Genomic DNA, 5,547 nt, shown 5'->3' on the forward strand with positions numbered 1-5,547 from the left:
AGAGAGAGATGGATGTTTTTAATAAACGTTCGAGATAGCAAGGTCATTAGCATGTGCTCAAACCAAGAGGAATTCCTGCAGGTCACAGAAACCTATTACAGTATCCTACTCAGTGCTAATAGAACTATCCTATTTGTATTAACCACAAACATATTTAAACTAATAATCAATTTGAGAGGGACACTTTAAATGCCTCTACCTTGGGCCCGGACACTTACTTTGTTGTTCATACATCTGTCACTTTGGTTTCACACACACTCACATACACCCTCACATACACCCTCACACACACACACACACACAAAGGTGTGTACACAAACACAAGCCAAACAAAACATCTTAACTTCATCCTTTGTTCCTTTTAGTAACTTGCAGTCTGTACAGTCTTCATCTCTTCTTTCCTCTCTCCATCTCTCTGCACATCTCTCTCTCTCTATTTATCCATACCCAGTCCCCCCCCCTCTGTCTCTTTATCTCCATCGGTCTATTTCTTCCTCTCACTTCCCCTCTCAACGTTATCTCTCTCAAACGGATTTCCAGCTTGTTTCTCACACCATGTCCTGCCAGCCAAATTGCTTCGGAGTCACTTACTGTCCCAAAATAAATAATCTTTTCTTTCATTTTGCTGCTTCTCGTCAGGCTCTCTGGTGGTCTCTGCCTTCTCCTGTTCAGCAGGGAAGGGCCTGTATCCTGGCCCAGCTCTCTTCTTCAGCAGAGAAGGGCCTGTATCCTGGCCCAGCTCTCTTCTTCAGCAGAGAAGGGCCTGTATCCTGGCCCAGCTCTCTTCTTCAGCAGAGAAGGGCCTGTATCCTGGCCCAGCTCTCTTCTTCAGCAGAGAAGGGCCTGTATCCTGGCCCAGCTCTCTTCTTCAGCAGAGAAGGGCCTGTATCCTGGCCCAGCTCTCTTCTTCAGCAGAGAAGGGCCTGTATCCTGGCTCACCGCAGGGGGGATCATCCAGGCCAAGGTGTTTTCTGTGTGTGAGTCGCACATTGACATGACCGTAAAACAAATTAACAACTTTGCAGGTTTCAGCTGGCCGCCATGTTTGTTTCAGTGTCGCTAGTTGACCGCCCGCGTCTGTGACGTCCCTGAGCTGGTGTTCACATGGCGACCCTTTCTCAGAGCCCTCCTCTGTCTTCCTCTAGTCTCTGGCTGGTGGGCTTTGTCTCCTCTCTCTCTCTCTCTCTCTCTCTCTCTCTCTCTCTCTATCTCTCTCTCTCTCTCTCTCTCTCTTTCTCTCTGTGTCTCTGTATCTCTCTCTCTCTCTCTGTGTCTCTGTATCTCTCTCTGTCTCTCTCTCTCTCTGTCTCTCTCTCTCTCTCTCTCTCTGTCTCTCTCTGTCTCTCTCTCTCTCTCTCATCAATCCTTCTTTTCTCTCCTTCTCCTGCTCTTCACCCCCCTCTTTGTCATCATGTGTCCCGGGGTTATGATTGTTATGATTTATAAGACCCTCCAGTCTCTCGCTCTCTTCCTCCCTCCCTCCTCTCTTTCATTCTCTCCGTCTTTCTCTAATCGTTCATACTTGCATCCCCTCAGGCCAGATCTCAGAAGTAATAATGAAAATGATTTAACCCCTGTGTGTCCAACACCTCTGACCCACAACTCTCTCTCTTTCTTTATTTCTTTCTTTCTTTCTTTCTTCCATTCTCTCTTTCTTTCTCTCTCCCTCTCTTTGTCTTTTTTGTTCTCTGTCTTTGTCTCTTCATGTCTCTCTCTTCCTCTTTGTCTTGTTCACAGAAACACAACTCATGAACCCGTTTCACTTCCTTTATCTTCTGCTCTCTACCACTCCTACAGCTAATTACAACCTGGCCATTGTTATCAGTGGTACAGCCCTCCACAACTGCACTTTCCCTCCATGATTAGGAACATGACAGCCTGGCCTCATGTCTTCGCTGTCGATCAGTGTACATCCCAGAACGACGCCCAAGATCGCCACAGAAACGAGAATTATCCTAATCAGGAACCTGTTAATTACACTTCCTGACTAATGAGCTTAATTAGAAGAACATCATTTTGCTTTTGAATTCAGAACATTCCTCCTTGATTTAGACAATGATCTGTTTAGTAAACAATATGACTTAATTGCGTGCATTTGCATAAACAAATGAGCTAATTAATTACGATTAAGCTCATTCTGATGAGTGGAGGTACAATTAGACTCTGCCTATCCCCTGAGTGTCTCCACACAGCCCGATGTGTGTGTGTGTGTACGTCTGTGTGTCTGTATGCGTGTGTGTGCCCATGTATCTTCCTGTGTTAGTGTGTGTCTGTGCTTGTGTACCAGTGTGTGTAGGTATGTGTGTGTGACGGTGTGTGTGCGTGTTTGTGTGCCAGAGAGAACGAGAAAGAGGGAATGAAGCACATCCGGAAAAGTAGACACTGGAAGCATAAACCGCATCCCTCCTTCATCTTCCTTCTCCCTCCACCTTCTCCCTCTCTCTCTCTCTTTTTCTGGAGGGTTTGGAGACTGAGAGACCTCTCCCCTCCTCTTCTGTGTTGGAATTTAATATGCAACTTTTTATTGGAAAACAATCGCGCGTGACTGTGTGAATCCTGACCGCAATATATCTGTTAGCGGCCCTAATCCAATCAGGACAGCGAGGGCTATTTATCACAGCAAATCCAGGGCATTTCAGCCTTCTTTTTATTATTTTAATATATTTCTGAGCTATTAAATCACCAAAATGATGAATTAGAGCTGTCCAGCCCCCTTTCACCAGCCTGACAGGAAATGATGCACTACCCAATTGAGTGGTCATTTGGACTTTTAAAAACAAAAATGAGCCCAGAAAAAGGCCAATATTTTTTCAATTCTTACTTTTTTTCAATTCGTAAACCGTTGCTCCACCGGCTCAACTGTGTGTTTCTTAATAGCGCTGTTTAAGTGGGCTTTATTGCCATGTTAGTGAGGGCAGCACCAAAACTATCTTCAATATTCAGCCAATTACAGAACACACACTAACACACATCTTATAACAGTGTGCACTAACACACAGTCCCACAAACAGCTTTTTTCTCCCTCTCTTCCCCTCACTCGCTCTCTCTGTCTCTCTCTACCTCTCTCTCTTTGGTTGTTTCCATCTCTCCTGGTCCTGTCTGTCCGTCTGTCCGTGGCTCCAGACCAGCAGGGGGCGGCGGAGGGCCCGTGTCTGGGCGAGCAGGGCCGGTGGAGCCCTCCCTGGTCAGGCCTGCTCAGGGACAGCTGTCTCACCCCTCCGCCCCCGGGGGGAGCTCACACCAATCAGCCCGGCCCAGCCAGAATCAATTATCACCGGGAGGGGGGTGGTGAGAGAGGGAGGGAGGAGGGGGAGGAGGGGGGGGAGGAGGGGAGAGGACGGGGGTGGAAGGACCCACAGAGGACGACTGTCCCCACACATGGCCCTCGCTGGACACTGGGAGTTCATCACCCTCAAGCCTACACACACACAAACACACACACATACTTGTACAAATACACACTTGAATGAAAACACACACTTAAACATACACACACACACAGTCTCACTTCTTTTTCTCCCCTCCTCCCCTCCTCCCCTCCTCCCCTCCTCCCCTCCTCCCCCTCCTCCCCCTCCCAGGCACAGTGTACTGCATCTGACCCTCTGACCCTCCACCTGCATCACCGCAATACCTGTACCCTGTCCTGCTATTCTCTGTCTCTCATTGGTCGGCTCCCTGGTTCCCGCCCTGCCAATCACACGTCTTCCTCAGTCACAGCCCAGGAGCCAGGAAGGCACTGATGCTGATTAAAGGAGCTGATGCTCAGAGAGAGGGGGAGAGAGAGGGGGAGAGAGAGGGGGAAAAGAGGGGGAGAGAGAGGGAGAGAGAGGAGGAGAGAGAGGGGAGAGAAAGGGGGAGAGAGAAGGAGAAAGAGGGGGAGAGGAAGAGAAAGAAAAGAAGACAGATAATTTGCAGTAGAGGATGAGTAAGAGAGAGAGAGTAAGAGAGAGAGAGGAAGAGAGAGAGAGAGAGAGAGAGAGAGGGGGGGGGGGGTAGAGGAGAGAGTAAGAAACAGCAGAAGAGAGAAAAAGAGAAGAAGAAGAAAGACTGACAGAGTTCGAGAGAGAGGCTTTGGGGCCCTTCAGTCTTTATTGCCACTGAAAGTACAATTGAAACCAGTTACAGATGTGTGTTAATAAATTTTAAATAGTCTTTCAGAGCATGGCTAGAGGGCTCCGAGTCACTCCTTATATTGCTCGCTCTCACCCTCTTCACCCTCTTTCTCTCTGTCCATCTCCCTCTCAGGATTCCTGCCCCATCCCCGTCCCTGCTCCCTTTATCTCTCTCTCTCTCTCTCCCGGCCGGGCAGAAGTACAGGATGAATAATTCAGTTTGCGAGAGAGCACGAGAGGGGATGTTCTCTCCACATTTGCTCCTTTGTGTCTCTTCACTAATCCGACTTCAGGCCCCCTTGTGCTGTCATTTACCTTGCCTTGTACAGAGATCTCCTGTAACCACCCCTGAAACCGGAGCAACACATGCAGAACACCGACTCTGTGAAGTTCCACAGGTGTTGCGGTTTGTCTCTCTGTCTGTCTGTCTGTCTGTCGCTCCCTATCTCTCTCTCACACTTTCTCTCTCTTACACACTCTCAGTCACTTTTTCTCTCTCTCTCCCTCCCTGTATGTCTCTCTAGCTCTCTCTACCTCCCATTCTGGCTCTCTCTCTCTTACACACTCTCAGTCACTCAGTCTTTCTCTCTCTCCTCTCTCTCTCTCTCTCTCTCTCTCTCTCTCTCTCTCTCTCTCTCTCTCTCTCTCTCTCTCTCTCGCTAAGATGCTATTGATCCATCAGCCCATTACAGGCCAATAATCTCTCAGAGCTTTGATGATCAGAGATTTACTGGACCATTAACGAACACGCTAATTGACACTCTGAGATGCACCAGCTGACAGAAAAACAGAGACGGCGTTCCGTTAACGTGACACGACCAGGACATGAAGGAGCCTCCGGCAGCCGTACTGTCTCTCTCCACCAGGGGTCTGGCCGACAGCGCTTGGCCAAAGCTCTTCCACTGGAAAAAAGACAGATTTGGGAAAGAAAATAAGAGTTTTTCGTGTCAAGCAAGAGCACACTGCGATGTTTAATTACCCTTTAAATGGAATTCTTCTACAGAGCGAGAGCAGGACATAGTTTTTGGAGGGGCCAAAAGGACAGCCCTCCTCCACTCCCCCTTGCGTTACATTGGTGTTCCTCACAGTAGAATTGAGTTCCAGGGAAAGAAAGGCCCAAGGCTTTTCATAATTGTATTGACAGGAAAATGAATATGATGAATGGCGTTCATTCAGCACGTCTTGGATTTATTGTCTTTTTCCTTCGGGCGTAATCGCTGGGAGAAGGGGACGCGAACGAGGATGAGACGAAAGAGAGAGTTAGAGGGGGAGAGAGAGTTAGAGGGAGAGAGAGAGGGGATGAGCGGAGAGAGACCCTCCACAAGCCCTCTTACACACGTTTAAACACACACAGACATGTACACACACACACATTTAAAAGTCTTTGATCTCACTAACTGGTCGCCCTGTCCCTGGTTGTCACCATGGTGGCTGG

Source organism: Osmerus mordax, chromosome 19, assembly GCF_038355195.1.
Source record: "Osmerus mordax isolate fOsmMor3 chromosome 19, fOsmMor3.pri, whole genome shotgun sequence".
NCBI lineage: Eukaryota > Metazoa > Chordata > Actinopteri > Osmeriformes > Osmeridae > Osmerus > Osmerus mordax.